At 43.3% G+C, this 22,884-nt stretch overlaps 1 long non-coding RNA gene across 1 annotated transcript; it reads right to left on the reverse strand.

The window, feature by feature from the left end:
• Positions 1–350: 350 nt before the first annotated feature.
• LOC126990418 (uncharacterized) lies at positions 351–2,417 on the reverse strand. The gene is made up of 3 exons (XR_007744365.1): positions 2,338–2,417; positions 1,071–1,259; positions 351–498 (listed from the first exon to the last, which is right to left on the reverse strand). It is a non-coding gene; the product is annotated as an uncharacterized LOC126990418 (long non-coding RNA).
• Between the last annotated feature and the right edge of the window lie 20,467 nt (positions 2,418–22,884).

The following is a 22,884-nucleotide window of genomic DNA, read 5'->3' on the forward strand; positions in this document are numbered from 1 at the left end:
AATAGCTCCCAGCCAGCACACTGCAAGCAATCACAAGTTAGAAACACGTGTTAGCTGCTCCACCAAGAGACACAAATATCACAAATAAAGGTCACTTGTTACCCTGCAACTACGTATAGCACAAAATGAAAGTCCATCTTGAACATTTCCTAAGAACAAGTTTACCTTTCTTTTTCTTTCTCTAATCTTGGCAAACTTAAGTCTTTGTGGACTATGCCCTGCAGCCTTGTTCTCCATATTACAAAGTGAATAAAAAGTTCCTGCAGTCAGTGTAAAGGATTGCTGAAATGAGTCATGGGATGAAACACACCAACAAGAAACTGTCCTGCCACCTTACAATGCTTGGCCTGGGCTCCGCCTTGACCCGTGGCAGTACAGTGTGGTGGCCAAGAAGGCCCCCAGCCAGTCATGGCTCCTGCCACGCCAGCGATCACCAGCACAATCAGGCCTCTCGCTCCACACACCAGCCAGGGGGCTCACCGATGCTCTTGTCAACAGCTGGAACACAGGAGCAGATGTAGAATATTTTTAACATTGGCTTAATCAATCAGTCAATCAATGGGGGCCTCTGCCAGCCTGCCTCACCCAAACTATGACACCATTCTTGGGGGTTCCTCTGTGCAGGTCCCCATGCAGGCACCTTCCCCATACCATGTACCTCCCAGCAGGATCCATCAATCTGCTCTAACCCAACTTTCTGGGCACACTCTTTACTAAGGATTGTCTCTTACAGAAACAACCTGGTAAGCAGGGTTTACCCACATGCCCATAGAGCCAGAGGTGGCATTCACAGAGCATGCAGGTAATGGGCCTCAAGTCAGCCTCAGGGAGGGAGTGCTTCATGATGAGGGACAGAGTATGGTGAGACACAACATGTGCATAACTGGGAGAACAGTGACTGATGCACCACAACACACAGCATGCAGGTAATGGGCCTCAAGTCAGCCTCAGGGAGGGAGTGCTCCATGATGAGGGACAGAGTATGGTGGGACACAACATGTGCATAACTGGGAGAACAGTGACTGACGCACCACAGCAATGACGGCTCCCTAAAACTAACACTTCCTTACCTGGAAGAGTCGTGAAGCTTTCCACGGAGGAGAATGGACCAAAACCTTTGACATTGTGAGAGTGCATCTTGTGCAAATACTTCCTTGAAGGCGTCAGTCCATGGACGGTGAGGGTGAGCCAGTCCCCCGTCACTTCCCCCATCACCCAGTCACCGACAGTTTGGTCCGTGGTGAGGAATATCACGTAGCCTGGAACAAACAAAATTACTCTCTCAATAATCTTTTTTAACCGTGTACCAGTGACAGGCAAAATTTGTGGCTTTACCGTGTAGCAGCGACGAGCCTAATTTTTGCTATGATATGAGCCCCCCAAAATAGATGATGCATAAACTGATCACAAATGCATTGATATATATTATAAAATGGTTTGCGTGAGTGATGATTTTCTCTCTCCCTCTCTCTTTTTTTATGGCACGGCCTATTGCGCCGGTAGGCTTCTTCCCGATGGGTCCTGATGGTCGGCCCAAGGCAGTGCTTAGAGTGACCTTTCAGAAACATGATCCCTGCAGCTACTGGGTTAAGTGCTGCCCAAAGCTCCTGTAGGCTCTTTGGAGGGGCCTCTTGGATGACTCCTGCCGGTAGTGGCTCAGGCAAATTGTATTTATAGTGGCTGACGAGATGTATGGTTCTTGCTTCCTGCCTGGCCCACGCTGCCCACCACCATGACCTAAGTCACTGTTTTTTACTATATATCCAGGTCTTTTCCACGTCAGTGAACGTGTGTTCCCTTAACTATGTAGTCTAGTACATCACTGTGGTTTGGCACACTGACTCTATATTTTTTTTTTTTTTTTTTTTACGTCGCGGCCTATAGCGCCGGTAGGTTTTTTCCCGGTGGGGCCTGATGGTCGGCCCAAGGCTTCTTCCCGGTGGGTCCTGATGGTCGGCCCAGCCCGTTCTGGCGCAGGCGAGTGTTTATAGTGGCGCCATCTTGCATTGGCTCATGCTGCCCTCCCGGAGCTCATCTTTAATCCTAGAATCTAGAGTCCGGGTTGATAGGTGGTCTTCTGGACAGCATGTGGGTAGTTTTAAGCCACTCGGCGGCGGCTGAAAAATCCCAGCTTGGTGGCACCGGGCGGGATTGAACTCGCGTCCTCCTGAACGCGGTGGTGTTACTCTGTCGATTCAGCCACCGCCCCCCCATATATATATATATATATATATATATATATATATATATATATATATATATATATATATATATATATATATATATATATATATATATATAATTTGAAGATGCCATCCTAGTAACCCATCAGCTCACCTGTGATCCTCCCGTTGTTCCACTGCAGCGGCTGCCGGGTGAAGGTGGTGGTGGACGACTGGCCAGGGAGGGCCAGGACGGCCGGGCCACCAGCAGGGTGTTGGAAGCTACCAGGCTATAGGGGGACTCCCGGCAACCCTGATGGGGATGAGTGTGTGGAACAAGTGTGATTTTGACGAACCAAAACTTAAAATTTCCCCCATCATGCATTTTACTGATGTGACACAGGGGCTGGGGCACAGATTTAGGTCAACAAGGATACTGTGCTGCAGGGTTGGTGATTCTTTTTATTTAATAAATCAAAAAAGCATAATTTTTTTATTTTATTGATTTTTTTTTTATATATATATATATATATATATATATATATATATATATATATATATATATATATATATATATTTATATATATATATATATATATATATATATATATATATATATATATATATATATATATATATATATATATATATATATATATATATATATATATATATATATATATATATATATATATATATATATATATATATATATATATATATATATATATATATATATATATATATATATATATATATATATATATATATATATATATATATATATATATATATATATATATATATATATATATATATATATATATATATATATCAGAGGTGGGCACCGATCACTTTTTTGCTGTTCCGATCCCCGATCATCCGATCAGTTTGGGCAGCTGATCCGATTCCGATCATCCGATCATTTTTGAAGTACTGCTGTTCCGATCACTATTCCGATCATCCGATCGTTAAAACTTATAATAATTACTATTAATTTTTAAAATAATAATTACAAGAACCATCTATTTTAGGCGTTTTGTAAGTAATAATTTCAAATAAGTAATAACTAAATTATTTGCTTATAAATATCTTTAATTTTCCTCTTTCTTTTGGTATATATGTAGGACATGGTAAAGAAAAAATGTAATCTTAATTTCTTATTTTAGGCAATTATTTAAGTCTACTCTTTTTATTCAATTTCTGAAAGTTTGAAAAAGGAATTATGTTCACTATTTTAACTTTTGTTTGATGTTGATTTAGATTTTTGACAAACATTTTCAACTTTTTAATATTTTACCATCGATATCTAGGAAATATTTTTTACTATTCTATAAAAACGAGCGATAGTGATCATTAATCTCCTATCCCTCCTGATTAAATAGCTTTCTGAAGAACAGAAATTGGTCCATAAATAAATTAGTACAAGAAGAACATAAGCAATAAGGTTTTGATTTTAAGTGATCCGGTGTTGTGTCATCTGTCATCCACGTATCCTAAGACATCCCATACTGATCTGCGCATGCGCGGAACCCGATGTTTACAAACACAGTGTTGATATCGTAGTTTGTCCAGGCAAGATGGCGGCAAGACAGCTTTTATGGAAAAATGGCCAAATTCAAGAATGACATGGACCCCATAATTCAGATAGCCTACCATTAAATGGAGAGAATCCGAGAAACATGACCATCAATCAGAAGAGAGTGTAGGTTATCTCATTTATCACATATACTGACATACAAGGGGTGCAGTTTATCTCATTTATCACATTTACTGACATGACATACAAGGGGTGTAGGTTATCTCATTTATCACATTTACCGACATACAAGGGGTGCAGGTTATCTCATTTATCACATTTACTGACATACAAGGTTTCAGGTTATCTCATTTATCACATTTACCAACATACAAGGAGTTCAGGTTATCTCATTTTTCACATTTACTGACATACAAGGGTAGGCGGTGGCTGAGTGATTAGCGTGCGGGGCCAGCATTCATCACGTCATGGACAATGTCGATTCGAATCCCCACACTACCACCTGGGCCCGTATCCTCGAGAGCTATTAACTTTTACTCTTAAAGTTACTATCAAAGTTAATAGTTTCAAATTATTAAGAGTAAAAGCTATCCTCGTCAACTTTGAGTGTAAGTATTAGCAAATCCTGGCTACTATTATCTTCTTCTTCTTCTTCTTTATGGCGGGCTCGTTGCTAAGGACGCCTCCGTGCAAAACGTAAACATCCGACATGAATTAAGTATATATTTCAAAAGAAAAATAAAGAAAAGATGTATAAATGTACAACAGAAACATAATAAATGGCAAACACACGAAAATACTGAGTTTTGTGGCAGATAGAAGCAGCCTCAAAGGCTGTTTTTACTCCGTCACTCGTCAATACCCTTATCTCCCCTCCTGCGTCACGACTTGCTCTGCTGAAATTACCGCACCATAACCACGTCATCTGCCCCAATGAGCACATCTACGGGCCGGAGAACCAGCGCAGAAAAGGAGTAAGTTTAATTGGTCGCCAGATGAAACGGTCTTCTTACATCAAATTCAAGAAAAAATACGTATAATCAGAGGGTGTTATGAGAAGAGTATCACCCCTGAGGATAAGAAGAGAGCATGGACTGAAGTGGCAGAGGCTGTAACAAGGTTGGTAATCACATATTCATGGTTCAATCGGCTTACAAACTAACCTAACCTAATCAATTGGGTATTTTTTGCATAATAACACAACCACTGACCTTCCAAACAGAACATACCTTTTCATTCTGTATCTGAATAGTTTCATTATGACCATTTCTGCCACAACCCCCTCTCCCTCAACAACCTAACATAACTAAACCTAACCATGTCAAACCTGCCCTGTCCTACCGAACACATCCTAACTTAACATGCCAAGTTTGTTGGGGGGGAAGAGGGGATTGGTATAGATAGTTAAGGCATATTTGCCCTGTTTTTATTCGTTATTTATTTTTATTTGCTTATTATTTATTTTTATTGGGGGGGGATGCTAGGCATGCCAGACTATGGACACTTTTACAAGTACTTTATGTCAAGACTATATGGGAATAGGTAGGTTTCGTGAGAATGGTAAAGTAAGATTAAAATAGTATATTTATAGCATTGGCCAAACAGATTATGGTGATATAATGTTAGATTGGAATGTACTCAAGATAATGAAATTAAGGTTAACGCTTTTATTTTTTTTGTTACATATTCACATATCCATGATTCAAGTAACTTGCAAACTAACCTAACCTCGTCAAATGGGTATTTTTGTATACAAACACAACTACAGAGTTTCCAAACAGGACATACTTTTTCCTACTGCTTCACGTGAATAGCATCATCATGGCCATTTCTGCTGCAACCCCCACTCCCTCAACAATTTAACATAACTAAACCAACTCCTGCTAAACATGTCCTACCAAACACGTCCTAACCTAACATGGTAGGTCCCCAAGTTTGTTAGGGTGGAAAGGGGGTTAGTATAAGAGAGTCAAGTCATATTTACCTGTTATTTTATTTATTCCTTATTTAGATTTTTTTTGGGGGGTGGGTGGGTTGGGCATGCTAGGCTCTCAACACTTTTACAAATATTTTATGTTAAGACTATATCGGAATAGGTAGATTTGATGAGAATGGTAAAGTAGGATTAAAATATTATTTTGATAGCATTGGTCAAACAGTTTCTGGTGATATAATGTCAGGTTAGAAGTACTCAAAAGAATGGAATTAAGATTAATGCTTTGAATTTTTTTGTATAGCTGTATTGTGTAATACCATCCTACTTAGAGAAAAGCATTTTAGAAAAGTAGGTAATGAAAAGTAGTATTTATGGCCATGTTCATAACAACTAAAAAGTTAATGTCTTATGATGCATGTAAATAAAATACTGGTACTGATTTAGCTTTCCATCACAGCATGTATTAAATGTTATTGGAGAAGTTATGGGAAATAAAAAGCATGCCATAGTGAAACGATTAAGAAACTTGCTTCACATTTATACCCTGACAGTGCCTTCCCTGGGAGTGGACCCCGTACGCAGGATGACTGTGAGAGGCGTTGGTACAACGTACCAACGCCAACAAAAATCAAAGCCTTGCATTGCCAAGTGCAAGAATGAGCAGCGGCAGACTGGTAATTTTTTTTAGTTGTTATGTCTTTAAATGTAAGACTTATATTAGTTAGTTTTTTATGTGCTCACAGAATGCAGCTATACTGGCCACAATGCCTTTATTTCGCCTTAAAGTTAATAAGTTCATAGCAGTGAACTGCATATTTGATATAGATTTTTTTTTAATGTTCATCTGTCAATGACTATCAATCTATCTAAATACCTTGGTTGTCTTCCCCCAGTGAAGGGTTTTAGCCAAGACAGGCACACACTTACTCACACACTCACACTCATGTACACCACTCTCTCAGCTGCACAGCCCCTGAGGGAATGAAAAAGGCCCTCACTGTATGGGGGATTAGCTGCACAGTTCAGACAGGGAACTTCCACACCAAGGCCTCACAGCATACACTGGTTTACCCCTGCCCCTTCATAACAATGACATTTCCCCCAGCACCTGAGTGCCCCACACATGTGGCACCACAGATACGCAGGCGCCTGCCTATATAACTATGACATTAACTGTGGTAGATAAACTGGTGTGTGACATCATAGGCTGCTCGTCTCATGTATTTGAAGGGGTACCAGAGCCATTCAGCATTGACATGATGTGCTAGGGATAGGACAGCAGCAACAGTCAAGCAGCAGTGAAATATTGACTGGCCTGTATGTTTTTGGCAAAAACTTTTATATTCTCATTAAAACAATTTATTAATCACCCTTAAATTCATATTCTTTGTAGATACACACTTTATCAGTATTGCTAGAGACCATCCCAGCACATTGTTCATTACTTGTGGAAAAGATACCATTAGCTGCTCCGGCAACAGCCACTGCTTCATCATCTGCTGGCCCAATGACACCAGCCACTGCTTCATCATCTGCTGGCCCAATGACACCAGCCACTGCTTCATCATCTGCTGGCCCAATGACACCAGACACTGCTTCATCATCTGCTGGCCCAATGACACCAGCCACTGCTTCATCATCTGCTGGCCCTATGACACCAGCCACTGCTTCATCATCTGCTGACCCAATGACACCAGCCACTGCTTCATCATCTGCTGGCCCAATGACACCAGCCACTGCTTCATCATCTGCTGGCCCAATGACACCAGCCACTGATTCATCATCTGCTGGCCCAATGACACCAGCCACTGCTTCATCATCTGCTGGCCCAATGACACCAGCCACTGCTTCATCATCTGCTGGCCCAATGACACCAGCCACTGCTTCATAATCTGCTTGCCCAATGACACCAGCCACTGCTTCATCATCTGCTGGCCCAATGACACCAGCCACTGCTTCATCATCTGCTGGCCCAATGACACCAGCCACTGCTTCATCATCTGCTGGCCCAATGACACCTGCCACTGCTTCATCATCTGCTGGCCCATCAGCCACTGCTTCATCATCTGCTGGCCCAATGACACCAGCCACTGCTTCATCATCTGCTGGCCCAATGACACCTGCCACTGCTTCATCATCTGCTGACCCAATGACACCAGCCACTGCTTCATCATCTGCTGGCCCAATGACACCAGCCACTGCTTCATCATCTGCTGGCCCAATGACACCTGCCACTGCTTCATCATCTGCTGGCCCAATGACACCTGCCACTGCTTCATCATCTGCTGGCCCAATGACACCTGCCACTGCTTTATCATCTGCTGGCCCAATGACACCAGCCACTGCTTCATCATCTGCTGGCCCAATGACACCAGCCACTGCTTTATCATCTGCTGGCCCAATGACACCTGCCACTGCAAGGGATGACAATGAAGCTGCTCCACCACAGTCACCACCTACTTCATCGGAGTTAAGAGATGCCTTTCATAGGGCAGCAGTATAATTTTTTGATGCTGGGGCTGAATATTACTGCCTCAAGGCTATGATTTTGTCATTTTTTCATTACTGAGGAGGTTAGGGTGTAAGGGGTGAAAAATAATCTCTGCTGTTTTTCGACAGAAATGGTTAGCAAATTCATTCAAAGCACAAAATTTACCGGAAAAAAAATTGTGTGCCATTGTGAGTGGGTTCACTTGAGATTGGGCTCCAATACGCCTCCGTGGTCTAGTGGTCAGCATGCCTGGCTTCTACGCGGGCCCGGGATCGAATCCCGGCCCGGGCAGTCGGCGTGCAGCTCACCCAGCTGATCATCCTCCCTCTCGGGCTGGTCGATAAATGATTACCTGGGGAAACTGTGGTAACCCGGATGTCACACTGGCCCTGTGTCCCGGGGTAATGGGCTCCCTCCCACCACAGGCTCAAGGCCCAATGTTACGGAGATGAACACCGAGGCCACGCGCTGCTACAGCGTATGCCCCAACTTTACCTTTACCTTTATTGGCTCGACTGACAGACATGGCTTTGTATGTCGAAGGTCACTGGTTCAGTCTCCACAGCCAGCACTCTCTAACTTGGATTTTTCCGAGTTCCCTAGAGCCTTGATTAATTTCTCGGTGTTAAATGATGAGATTTACACCGGCACCCAGTCATGGGTGTTACAAGATGCGTTGTTACAATCAGGGGCGTCATTTGGCCTTCAAAAGTGGGAGGGACATATATATATATATATATATATATATATATATATATATATATATATATATATATATATATATATATATATATATATATATATATATATATATTTACCATCATTAGCTTATAACACCTTTAGGCACTGATCATATTTGCATTTTATGTAGTCTGTGATGCAGGCAGGATATTTATTAGCACCTATTTAGACTCATGCTGCTCTCCAGTGCTCTCTGATGAACTCACAATCAAAGATGTAGTATACCTATATGGTAGCATTGAGTAATCTTAGGTCACTTGGTAAAGTGTTCACCTAAGTCCGACCCAAGCTGACAACATAAACCTAAGCGTGTTTGCAAGCTGAGTGTTTAGAATATTGGCATAATAATAAAAGATGCTGAAAACTGGATTCCACTACTTTATTGAATAGATGAATAATTATATACTGAATTTGTAATGGAGCTAAGATAAAAAAAAGCTATGTTTTCAGCGGTCATACCATGATCTCATGAAAATAATTAGGTTGACATATATAATTAATTACTACGTATTTTGGTATGATGACCATTGCACGTTAATACCATAGCTTTGCGAGCATTGAGTAATCTTAGGTCACTTGGTAAAGTGTTCACATAAGTCCGACCCAAGCTGACAACATAAACCTAAGCATGTTTGCAAGCTGAGTGCTTAGAATATTGGCATAATAATAAAAGATGCTGAAAACTAGATTCCACTAATAGAGTAATTATATACTGAATTTGTAATGGAGCCAAGATAAAAAAGCTATGTTTTTCAGTGGTCATACCATGATCTCATGAAAATAAATAGGTTGACATATATAATTAATTACTATGTATTTTGTTATGATGACTATTGCACATTAATACCATAGCTTTGAATCCAATGATGAATATCTTCAAGCAAGACACAAATAGCAACAGATTGGTCACCAATTCACTCAGTAAACACAATACTCCAGAAAAGTATACACTGAATTCACAATAAAGTTGTTTTTCCACTTGGAACTTTGTAAACAGAAACCAAGTAACCTCGTTTTACTTCACTCATAAGTCATGATGTTCGCGATGTGGTCACCTCGACCTTTCGTTCCTCCTCCCTCACACGTGCAGACGTCTCTAACAAGCTTTCTTACCACCATTATCTCAATATGAATAACCAGCAGCAATAATTATAAATCATATTCTAAATGACATTTTAATGCAATTTTAATGTCATCTTTTTCATTTGCATGTGTGTACCTTTCTGCTACAAATAAAAGTTTTTTTCCCATGTTTTGTTTTCCTTAACTCGAATATTTCACATTTTAATCAATAACAAAGGCATCAAACACTAATTGTATGTTCAAGCTATGTTTTTTTTTTTTTTCTGTTGACATAAACTACATCGTTTTCCTTTGGTGCCATTATTTTCACATGGGTGCAGTCTATCACTCCCACAACACCGGCAAGTTGGTAGAATTCTGCTTGCTTTACACGGATCTCCACCCTATCAAGGGGAGACTGGATAAACCTCCCGACTACCTACGGATCGCTGAGGGCGGCCAGAGTTTCCGCAATCACCCTGCTTACACTACTCTGGCTTACCCCCTAACTCATCACTTGAACACTGCAGCATTTTTCCTGTAGCCAAGTATCTTTAAGTCAAAATCACTTTCAACCCCGGGGTGAGGAAATGCTCCCTTTGAACTGGATCTTGTAGCTCTCTTCTCACCAAATCAGTCACATACTCCATTCCTGCACGGTCTAATATGTATGTCTTGACAAGTTCACCATCGTTATACAGTTCCAAGGCGTCCTATCAAACTCTAAATTGCGGAGGCGGGCTGGACGAGGAAATCCGGTGGCCATGTTGAAATGGGTCTGGGTCTGGGATTCACTATTAACTTTACTATTAAGTGTTTAGAAGTCCTCGCCAGCACTCTCAAGCTAATACCAAAGTTAAGAGTAGGTATTAGGCTAATAGTTGTTGAGGATACACTTTGAGAGTAAAGTTAATACCAAAGTCGAAAGTTAATACCAAGTTTAGTATTAATAGTTGTCGAGGATACGGGCCCTGGTGTTTTTTAGTCACCGCCGAGTGGCTTAAGACTATCCACAGGCTGTCCAGAAGACCACCTATCATTCCGGATTCTAGAAGAAGCCGTACAAGCAAATCAAAAATGAGTTCCAGGGGGCAGCATGAGCCAAGCATAACTAGCGCCACAATAAAAAATGCCTGCGCCATGACAGGCTTGGGCCGACCACCAGGCCCCTGAAGAAAGCCTTCTAGGGGGAGCCCGACGGGTGGGTGGGGGGGTCGAGGGAAGGCAAAGCCCTTCCCCCGGTTAAGAAGGTGGGGGGGGGGTCGAGGCGGGGCAAAGCCCCCCCTTTTAGCTTAGGTCTTGTTGGTTTCCCAAAAATGAACTGACGCTGGCGCCATTAGAGGGTGGTAACACTGCAGCAGAAAATGCATAACTGACAACTGGGGCAAGCCACTCAGTTACTGGAGTAAGCGGAAGCCCACTACTGCAGCCCAGGATCAAAGGACCGGACCGGAGAGCGCGTCAAATTTTGAATCAACTGGCGCATGACGTCATCAGGTGGAAGGTTGGTGGGTTCAGCTATGGTTTACGCCTCAGTAGCCAGCCGGAAGCGGTGGTGTATGGTTTGCTTGTTCTTGTCAAATCACAATGCCTTGCAGTTGTTAATTATCTGGCTGCAAGTCTGTAAGTAGGCTATTTAGCCCTCTAGAGAAAGCAGCATAGTCTGTCTAGGTTAGGGGTGTCCAAACTTTTTTTCACAGAGGGCCACATGCGGAAAATATACGACGAGTCGGGCCACTCAGTATATTTATGGAAGGAAATAGATTTTAGAGTTTATAGTTTTACTGGAACTACCACGTGTAGGTCAACTGGCCTCTTGCAGATTCCTTATTTTCTTATGAAAGTTTTTTTTTAATTAAGGAATGTAAGTAGATATAGGCAAGTGTACCTTTAAAGGAATCTATTTTATATAATGTCTTATTTATGTATACAGGATAAACTACTGAATCCTGTTGCAAGAGGATCGAGTAGCATCATGCTCGTTAGAGAAAATTTGAATGTAAGCTTATAGTTTTCATTGTACGTATTATTATTACACAGCAAGATGTGACCTGTTTCAAAGGCAGCCCCACGCTTACTACTGTGAGCCATAACAAAGGGACGGGCAGTCATGATTCTTAGATTTAATGTTTAGGCTCTCCCATTGTGGCCAAAAAGGTATTTAGCACGTTTTGTATTTTTATACTGTGTCTAGAATATGCATATATAGACAATCAACTGAATTATAGTGAGTATAAGCAATAAACATTACCTAAAAATGTGTGTACGTGATTTCTTTGTATGTTAAATTCACTACATAAACCTTTAGAAGATACGATATTTGTCAATCAAAGACAAAGACAATGAAAGCCTGTTTAGATTCTATTTACGTTACCGCTCGACGTAAATACTTTTGGTTTTATTTGCGTTACCGTTCGACGTAAATACTTCGTTTTCTGTTTCATCTCTCCTCACTTCACCTGCTGACGTAATTTTCTGCGCGCTGGTTGACCGTGTCCTTTGATCCTGCTGCAGCCCACACCACATTGTCATGGCGTCGTGTAACAAGTCCCGCCAAGCAAATAAAGCGACTTTGCGCCTGCGCGTCTCGTTCACGATACCTTACCAGGATTAAATAAATTAACAATCAATAATTATCGCTTAATTTTATAAATAAAGGCGCTTATTTGAAGTAACTATTTAGTAACGTGTATAAAAATAACTGTAAGATTGATTGATTGATAGATAGTTTATTGTTGCAAGTAAAAGAAGTCCGCAGTCACTTGTTGCCATGACAACGTTGAACACTTTCTTTTCTGTGATCGGAAGTTAGTTTGTGAAGTTCCGATCTCCACAGTCCGATAAACTTTTCACAAAGATGATCCAATCTTTGCATTCCGATCGCCAATTGCTGTTCCGATCAGATTGGAAGATCGGACGATCGGACTGATGATCGGAAGTGCCCAGCTCTGATATATATATATATATATATATATATATATATATATATATATATATATATATATATATATATATATATATATAGATAGATAGATAGATAGATAGATAGATAGATAGATAGATAGATAGATAGATATATAGCTATAGATAATAGATAGATAGATAGATAGGTACGATAGGCACATAGGACTGGGACTGGTGGCTGACAGGTCTTAGAGGTGGGGATTATCACAAGAACACTTCTTAATTCCCCACTATCATTTCATAGGTAAGCATTCACAGGTAACAAACAGCTTGAAACAAGTAAACTTGACATGTGTAAGCTTGGGTGTGATTCTGGAATAACACCAAGCTGTCACCTGAGGCACAAAAAGCTTGAAACAGGTAAACTTGACATGGGTAAGCTTGGGTGTGATTCTGGAATATTACCAAGCTGCCACCTCAGGCACAAAAAGCTTGAAACAGGTAAACTTGACATGGGTAAGCTTGGGTGTGATTCTGGAATATTACCAATCTGTCACCTCGGTAAATCTTAAGAAGTACACTCCACCCCCTCCAACACCCCAGCCCCCCTACCCCGCCAAGACAAGCCTGGGGACCTGTGGGGAACCGGGGTTTTTTTTTGGGGGGGGAAGCCTAATCACTGAAAAATGGGCTTCCAAAATTTCCCTAGAAAAATCCCTAAAACAGGGAAAATTCCATAGTCTCAAAAGTAGGGAAAGTCCCTAACGCATACTCTTATAGTCTATTGCAATATGACCTACCATTCGGTCTGTTGACGAATGTCAGGCGTGTCATTGGATGGTGGGCATAGTGGCCCCCCCCCCACCCCACCCGCGCTGCGTAATTTCTGACGGGCCACGCCACATGTCAAATATATTTAAACTACTCCAACCGAACTTTACGACCTGCTAATGAGGAGGGCTTCGCCCCCCTCGACCCACATGTATATGCGACTTCTTTCTGCGAAGAGGTATTTCTCGCAACATCGGTTGCACCACCGTCGCGGCTGCCGCCACAGGAGGCTGCACTTTTGTCAATATTATCCCATATTTTCAATAATAAATAGTCCTTGAATTGGATTTTGAAAGCATTTCCATGGTTGTTGAACATTTGTAGAAAAGATATATGAATAGCTAGTGTTGTTTCATAAGGTAGGTAATGGATTGAAATACTGGCACGGTACTAAAACTATTCTTAACCCATCAGTTAGTTTCATCAATCCTTGTAGGGAACCGTTGTTTTGGTGGTGGTAGGCCAAATCACTGAATGTCCGTAAAAAATCAAATATAGGGAAAATTCCCTAGTCTAAAGTAAGGAAAGTCCCTAACGTATACTCTTGTAATTTATTCCAATATAACCAACCAGCTGCCACAGCGGGTCTGTTGACGAGTGTCGGGCGCGTAATTGGATGGTCACTGTAGTGGAACCCCCCCACCCCCCACCGCCGCCGCCCCAATCCGTATAATTGAGCAACTCTTGGGAAATGTCATGTTTCATAAAAACATATAGTACAATACTGACGGTTAGCCCATCCACTTCTTGTAAGTTGATGGTAGATCATTGTTACCGAGTAGTTTGGGGTACAAAATGCAACAGATTTGTGACAGCTGTCATATATGACCCGTTAGTGACCTAACGATTGCTACGTATCACCCTGGCCTCCATTTTACTTAAACTATGAGTACGCGCGTCGAACAATATCCGGTTGGTTTCTGACACGTGACAAGCTTCATGCGACCGCTATTCACAAAACGCACATATGTCACACGCCCGGGGCCCGGATTCATCAATCTTACCAACCACGCCTCCGGTATCTCTCACATTTACCGGAGCGCTACCAGAGCTGCGGCATCTTTCAAACACGGCATTCATCAACGGTATGGTAACGCTCCGGTAACTTGCACCCTAGCAGCGATTGGTTGGGCTGGATAGCCAATCACGTGCGACCTTTGATGCTGTATTTCAGCTTTCACGTGTCGTTTGTTTACTAATACACAGACTTCAAAATCAAGACATGTGTATTGTACAGGTATAAATACTGCCTTAAAACAAATAATTAGCGTGGTGATCCCTCAATTAGATGTATTTTTTACGAATGAATGCACGTTACTTGTATATTTATTCTTGAAATAAAAATATACTCGCTTATGTAGCCTAGCAATATTCTGAACATTTTTGTATGTTACCTACATAGTTTACCGTCGCCAACGCCAGCTGCGTGCCTCGCTATCACAAGATTGGGTATTATTCTAATGTTTGCCCATACTCACCCCTCGCAACCAAAACTAGCTAGGGGGCCATTGTCATCATGCCTCACTGGTGCAGCCAAGCAATGGGTGTGGGCGTGAGAAGTTGTGGCTACTGAGGTGAATGGCGTGATCGTGTGGCTTCGTGAGTAGTGTGGAGGAGGTCAGAGCAAAATTTTACGACATTAAACTTCAGAGCAAGAATATTGGAGACTTGAGACGGGAGGTGACTGTCACAGACAGAACATTATTCCCTCTGCAGTGTTTTAACAAGTAGGGAAAAGTCATGTGGGTGGACAGTTCCACAGACTTACATACTATAGAGTGGGGCCTGCAAGTGAAGCCGGCCTGAGGCCGTGCACGGGTCTGCCCAGTTCATCCCAAACCGACGACTTCACACACCTCACTCCCACCACGTTTCCTGACCCCAACATTCATTTTTGAGAAAAATGGAGACCACCATCATCTTCTTGAGAAAATTCTGCATCACACTAGCATAAAATTATAACAATAATGTGTAAATACACATACGAAAATCAAAGTTAAATGAATAGGGAGTACACATTTTCTTGCATTTATTTCTCTTCAACTCCTTCGTACTCAGCTGGTTTTCGTCACATCGCTTTTATAAGCCCAGATCCTAAATCTGCATGCTTTTCTGCTTCTGATGGTGTAGGGTACGTCACGAGGTAAAAAATACATAGGCTCAAAATCGCCTCCGAACATGAGCCGCGGCAGTGTCTAAGCACTTACCACGCCTGCGGTAACTCAACTGAGTTACCGCACGGGTGCTCGGAGCCGCGGTAACTTTTGGCCTTACCACAGCTCCGGTAAGTGGTTGGTGTATGCCGATTTACCGGGTGGGCGGAGATACCGCGAGACTTATCAGACAGAGGTCCGGTAAATGGTTTGATAAATCCCGCCCCTGGTCATTATTCGATTCGATTTTTGGATAGTAATCGGTCCTCTTGTCTAACTACATGCATACCAATAAAGAGGTTAAATAGTCAGTCAACACTTACCGAGAGGTGAAGTACAATGATATATTGAGTGAGAGAGTGAGACTCTGGTCCATCCATCACGGCGGCGCGATGAAAACTGACTGAAAACATGCCTACGTGGCGCTGCTTGCGCGATTCAACCCGCATAGTAATACATCCTGAATATAATCGTTTAAAATTATAAGATACAAATACTTGCACCATTATGTGCTTTAATATAGCGAAGAAAATAACGTAGAACTCATAAAGACCGTTTTATGTCCGAAATCGTAATGATCCATGCGTGTACTGACTTGGGAACTATATAGTTTGTATGGTGCACTGCAAGGCACGAGGCTCAGTCTGTGCATAGAGGCGCTCGTGAAACAATAACAATGGACTTAGAAAATCCAAGTACCCAACTTTATAATTAACGAGGCTTGCCCCCCTGGCCCCTCCCCAAGGTAAAACGTATACGAAAATGCATTTTAATTAAAATTCTCTCATGTGCTAATTTACTACGAATATTGGTTTGGAGTGGTGCTTCCTAAGATTAACCCTGAAATAATACCAAGCTGTCACCTCAGCCACAAAAAGCTTAAAACAGGTAAACTTGATATGGGTAAGCTTGGGTGTGATTCTGGAATAATACCAAGCTGTCACCTCAGCCACAAAAAGCTTGGAACAGGTAAACTTGACATGGGTAAGCTTGGGTGTGATTCTGGAATAATACCAAGCTGTCGCCTCAGCCACAAAAACCTTGAAACAGGTAAACTTGACATGGGTAAGCTTGGGTGTGATTCTGGAATAATACCAAGCTGTCACCTCAGCCACAAAAAGCTTGAAACAGGTAGACTTGACATGGGTAGGCTTGGGTGTGATTCTGGAATAATACTGACCCATCACCTGAACCTTCCTCAAAAAGCTTGAAATAGATAACCTTGTAATACGCACTGGATGGGCGTGGAGGCGTGGGGGCACTGTGTGGGCGTGGGGGCACTGGGTGGGCATGGAGGCGTGGGCGGTGTGGCAGACTCCGCAGCGTTGCTCTGTTTTAATCTTGATCTTGATCTTGATGTCACAGGTGGCTCGGGATTTCTCCCCAGCCAGGCCTTTGTATCGGCAGCTCCTGTGAAGAGAAAACAAAAAACATGCGGGAAGTCAATGTTCTCGGGGCAAGATATCATTCCCTACATCTTGCATGCCACATGCTTTCCAAGAACTCTTTCACTGATTCAATCATTCGTCCGCTCGTCTCTCCACTGAGCCCCAGCAGCAGCACCATCCACTCCCTTCCAGTCCTCCCATTTACTCCACGTCCCATCTCGCTCAGAAACACATGCATCATCTTCGTTCTCTCCCTGTCATACTTCTTACATTCCAGCACTACATGCTGCACAGTCTCGTCCACACCCCTGTCACACATCTGGCACACTTTGCTGCGGGACTCAGACCATCTATAGTTCCTTGCATTCACATCCAGACACTGCGCTCTAGCACGGAAAAGAAGATCACCTCCCAGGTTTCCCTCATACCACACCTCACACTTTGGGGCCTCTTTCTCCCTATACCAGTCGACAGTTTCCTTTCTTTCCATCTCATTCTTCCACTTGCTCAATCCCTCATCTTTAACTGCCATATCTATCACAGTCTTCCACTTTCTTACCTCCCACTCAAACCCCTCTCCATTTCTGTTTGTTATTCTCCATTCAAACACATTCTGTCTATCTTCAAAGGGTCGGTACACCCACCTACTTAGCATAACATTCCTGTCTATCATTCGCCCACATTTATTCGCCCATTTGCCATCTCTTATACTCCACAAGTATACTTTCCTTGCTAATCTTGCATCCTCCGTTTGTTCCAGTCTCACTTTATATCTCAAGGTTGCCTTTACTAGTCTTTCCCTAAACGTGCTCCATCCCATGTCCCCCCTAAGAGCCTCTACTGCTGCAAACCTTGGTGCATTCGGTGCCATTCTTGCTACCCTATTTTGCCCCACTTCCAATTTTTCTATCTCATTGTCATTCTATGTCATCACATCCATTCCATACATAATGCTCGGGACAGCCACACTCTTCCAAACCTCACGGATGACATCATACTTGCTCGCTCTCATCCTCCCTAAACGGCCTACCCACTGGTTTGTCATACTTATCTTTACATTCTTGGCCCTGCCGCATCCATTTACTCCATCCACACCCCTAGATACTTGTATTCTTCCGTCTGTTCCAACTCATCCCCTTCCAGTCTCCAAGTTGTTTCTCTCTCATCCTCTGATCTATTTACTATCATTACTTTGCTCTTCTCACTACTGAACCTAACCCCAAAATCCCTTCCATAACCCCCTACCACATCTAGGAGACTGTAGTTCTTCAGCAGACTCACTCATAACCACCACATCACCCGCATACAACAACACACATACTTTATCCTCTCCAATTCTCACTCCTGCATTTGTTCTCCTCATTCTTACTGCTAATACCTCTGTGAAAAGACTAAATAAGGTTGGTGATAATAAACAGCCTTGTCTCACTCCTCTTTCACTCTTCACCCAACCTGTCTCTAGATCTCCTAGTCTATACTTTGCTCTTGTACCTACATACATACTTCTAATTATGTTAACAATTTTATCACTTAGCCCAACTTTTTCAAGCACTCTGCACAACACATCTCTATTCACCCTGTCATAAGCTTTCTCTATATCTAGGAAGCCTAAGTACAGTTTCCCTCCCTCTCTCTTTTTCCTTTCAATCAGCTCATTTACAACAAACATATTATCTTCTGCTCGCCTGTCCACTCGGAACCCGTTCTGCTCCTCACCCAGCACCCTGGCACTCTCAATCAATTTACACAACCTTTCATTCAACACAGCACTAAAGATTTTTCCTATTGAGTTTACCAGAGAGATTGGCCTATAGTTCTTTAATTCCTGCTTACTCTTATGCCCGCCCTTGTGGATCAGAGTCACTCTACATTCATTCCATTTACTTGGCACTCTCTCTTCTTCCCATACCTGGTTGAATAACTCAGTCATCCTCTCAATCACAGCCTCACCTCCATTTTTATACAACTCATACGGGATCTCATCTGGTCCTGCAGCCTTACCATTCTTCTGTCTTTTCACACATCTCTCAACTTCCTCCCTGCTGATCCTTTCATTCAGCTCATTTGCATCTTTCCTCTCCATAGTCACACATCCTTCTCTAACACCAAATACTTCCCCTACTCCTCCTATTTCTTCCCAAAACTCCCTAATTGACTCCCTCATTTTCTCCTTATCTGTAATTTTTTCACCATTCACCTTCAGACTTTCCACATTCTCACTGTCACTCATCCTCTCACCTCTCAGGAATCTATACCACTCACGACCTCCCTCAAGCCCTTTCTCTCTCAGGGTCTGAATCACACTTCTTTCACACTGAACCTTTGCACTCATGATCTTCCGCTTTGTCAGTCGCTGGTGTCTCACATAGCTTTCCCATGCATTCTGGTATTCACCCTCAGCTTCTTCGCTTTCTTGCCTCCTTCTCCTCAGTCGTCTACACAGTCTATTCAGTCTCTTTCGTTCTTTCCTAGCTGTCCTAATATCATCGTTCCACCACGGTTTCCTTACACGCTTTCTACCATTCGTTCTCACATACCCTACATGTTGGACTGCAGCTCCTCTCACATTCTCTACGAGCCTTTCATTCAAAGCATCCACATTATTCAATCTACCCAGCTCCCAATTTCTTTCACTCAAGTCTACCTGAAAATTTTCCCACCCTACATCTCTCAGTCTCCACTTCTTCCTGTCCTTTTCTTTCATTTCATTTCTACCATTCAGCCCGCACTCCACGGTCAACATATTATGGTCAGACACAATATCAATCATTCCCTCTTCATCTATCCACATACGAGACACACATTCACGCATTCTCCCATTTACCAGTACATAATCAATCGCTGACTCCTGATTTCTTGCACTCCAGGTCACACGTCCCTCAGCCAGAGTTTCATTCAGGTTCTCTAAGTTCATTTCACTTACAAACTCAGCTAGCATTTCTCCATTCCGATTTATACGTTCACCTAACATACCTGTATGTGCATTCATATCACCCAAAACAATCACTCTCTCTCCTGCATGCTCTCTCACAACTTTTCTAAGGATATTGTACTTTCCCCTGTTTTCCCTTGCTGCTCTTTCACCTTCTACAGTCATATACACAACAACCATTACTACTCTTTCTAGTCTGCCCTTCTTATTCTTGCATTCCACACTCACGGCTAATACATCTTCACTGCTAGCACTGTTACCTACATCCAGCTCTTCCACCTTCAGATTCTCATTTTTGCGGTGGAGGAAGGCTACGCCTCCTCCCATAGTCTCCTGTTTCTTTCGCCCCTTCCCAATCATCACATACTCACTCCCCTCAGTCTGCACATCGCCTCTCAGGTCTGTCTCAATCAAGCCTATTATATCATACTTCCATTCATCCAGTTCCTTACTCATGTCCTCAAGTTTACCCACGCCCCAGCCTCTCACATTCAAACATCCAATCTTCATGCTTTCACTTGCCTGGGTTGTGTATCCACTCCTCCGTGCTAGGTCATTTATACCCGTTCATACTGTTTCCACTGCATACAGTGACTTCATCCGCACCCATTCAAGCAGGCGCTCCCCCACCCTCCTGTTCCCGTTGCCGCTCAGGTGCACGCCATCCACGTCGAACGCTGTGACTCCCCTCAGGACTCCATCCATGTCGATGAAGCTGACGTCGCCCTTCTTCCCTCGCGTCCATTCAATCTTCATCTTCATCATTTCTTCTTGGATCCTTTTGTTGGTAGATCGGCGCAGTCTCTCGTACTGTGGTCCTTCCCTCGGGCGTCTCATAATTCCCACAACTGCAACCTTCATTCCTTTTCCTTCCACTGCCTTCACAGTCTACTACGTCCTTCACTGTGTCTTCCTGTCCGACGTACTCCAGGGCGTTTCCACCACCCTGGACGATCAGCAGTACGTCTTTCAAGTCGCCCGCTTCATGCTGCACTCTTTTCTTGATGTTCCTGATCTGAGCACCACTCATGCTGGTGCAGCCACTGCCGTCCATGTTGCACTTAACGTGCCAGTGAGCATTCTTCATCATACTGTCTCCAATGATACGGATGGGGGCCCTCTTCACCTTCATTTCTGTTGTTCCTCGAGGCCTTGCTGTTTCTGTCGCTTGGTCTGGTCTTTCCTTGGGGGTCTCAGCAGTCCGAACCTCTCTTGCCATATGGTCCTCCTTGGGGGCAGCCACGGCTGTTGTCTGGACTCCCCTGTCCTCCAGGGTGTCCTTGGGGGCAGCCACGGCTGTTGTCTGGACTCCCCTGTCCTCCAGGGTGTCCTTGGGGGCAGCCACGGTGGTCGTCTGGACTCCCCTGTCCTCCAAGGTGTCCTTGGGAGCACCTTGATCTTGATGTCACAGGAGTCCAGAGAAGGGAGGTTGTGGGTTTTGTATGTCCTTATAGAGTGGGATTGATAGAGTCTGGGAATTGAAGGTGAAAAAGAATGCAAAAATAATTATGAATGGTGAAGAAATGGCCGGAGGAGGTTATATAGTGAGCTAAGTGCCTTGGGTCAGTTATGTGTAAGCATCGTGGTGCCGAGGGAGAGACAAGAGAAAGGGCATGTTGTTGTTGTCGTTGTTGTTTAGTGCGGCGACTATACCTGATGAATGAGCCTCCCATAACCTGCTTAGCCACTGGGGTACCTCTTTGGCCGACTCGGTATTATATATAAGTACACAGACCCCTTGCTCCAGACTAGGTGGTCTGTCCTTAAACCGAAGTGATTCTACATTAACCAAATGGCTCCAAAACTTTGCATTTCAACTCTAATTAATATTAAGGGCCCTTTGTGGGCGCTTATAGAGCGGACGCGGGCCTTCCCGCGTATCCTTTCAGACGGCGCGGGTGAAAACTGGCCGCCACCCGCACGAAGGTGGAAGGAGAAAGACAGGAAAGTGTAATGAAGGTCAGGGAGAGCACGCAGGGCATCTGGAGGAAAGGAGAGACAGAAATAGAGCTGGAGGAGGAAGGGAGATAAAGGAAGAAAATGAAAGACCAAAAATTAAGATAGATGGCAGAGTGAAAAGAGAAAAAGGAGAGAAGGAAGATGAGGAAGTAAACACGAGGGAGAAGAGCATCAAAATTCTTCCTATAAATAAAGTTGAAAACAAAAAGTGCAACAGAAAAATTAACGCACAACAAATCACATTGAAATCAAGCAGGATACTGAAGGAGTTTTCTTCGGAGAGATGCGCGGGACATGGCGTGTGAAAACATGCATTGAACACTGTACCCTTTGCTGCTATGCGGGCCCGCAGATGACCCAAGCGTTGACGTCCGCGGCGTGTGAAAGGTTCCATAGAAAACATGCATTGAACACTGTACCCTTTGCTGCTATGCGGGCCCGCAGATGACCCAAGCGTTGACGTCCGCGGCGTGTGAAAGGTTCATAGAAAACATGCACTGAACACTGTACCCTTTGCTGCTATGCGGGCCCGCAGATGACCCAAGCGTTGACGTCCGCGGCGTGTGAAAGGTTCATAGAAAACATGCACTGAAAACTGTACTCTTTGCTGCTATGCGGGCCCGCAGATGACCCAAGCGTTGACGTCCGCGGCGTGTGAAAGGTTCATAGAAAACATGCATTGAACGCTGTACCCTTTGCTGCTATGCGGGCCCGCAGATGACCCAAGCGTTGACGTCCGCGCCGTGTGAAAGGTTCATAGAAAACATGCACTGAACACTGTACCC

Source organism: Eriocheir sinensis, unplaced genomic scaffold, assembly GCF_024679095.1.
Source record: "Eriocheir sinensis breed Jianghai 21 unplaced genomic scaffold, ASM2467909v1 Scaffold1630, whole genome shotgun sequence".
Classification (NCBI taxonomy): domain Eukaryota; kingdom Metazoa; phylum Arthropoda; class Malacostraca; order Decapoda; family Varunidae; genus Eriocheir; species Eriocheir sinensis.